The following is a 509-nucleotide window of genomic DNA, read 5'->3' as shown; positions in this document are numbered from 1 at the left end:
CAGGAACAAGTCTACTTATAGTGCTATATATATCAGTAATTTCACTATTGAGACAATTTAAGCCCATTTAGATTCAGGCTTTATCTATAGACAATTATATGACTTAATTTATGGACTTGTTTTCTCAAGGTATTGCTTCAGTCAATATGGTTGGACCAGTTTGGTGTGTAGAATTAGTCTCAGAGACTTTCATCATTCTTTTCAGGTGGTTTCTTCAGACAGGCAAGTGGATAGACAGAGCAAATGGGAGTAGGCTGGAGATGACAAAGGAAAAGATTTCTGAGAGATAGATTTAAGGTCTCTTTAGCCTTCTTTCCCAGAAACTCTGAATTAAGGCACTTGCTGGGGTCCAACCCCAGCAGGTCCAGGGGTCCCCAAAGGTGTGGATGGAGTCGGCGAAGAAGGAATGACACGGAGACAGCGTTCAGTTGATCAGCAGGCTAGCCAGGATTTCTAGCCAGGATCTCCAGCCAAGTTCTGGCTCTGGAATCTCCAGCGAAGTTCTGTTT

This window comes from Myotis davidii, unplaced genomic scaffold, assembly GCF_000327345.1.
Source record: "Myotis davidii unplaced genomic scaffold, ASM32734v1 scaffold59, whole genome shotgun sequence".
Classification (NCBI taxonomy): Eukaryota; Metazoa; Chordata; class Mammalia; order Chiroptera; family Vespertilionidae; genus Myotis; species Myotis davidii.
Note: the sequence above shows the minus strand (reverse complement) of the source record.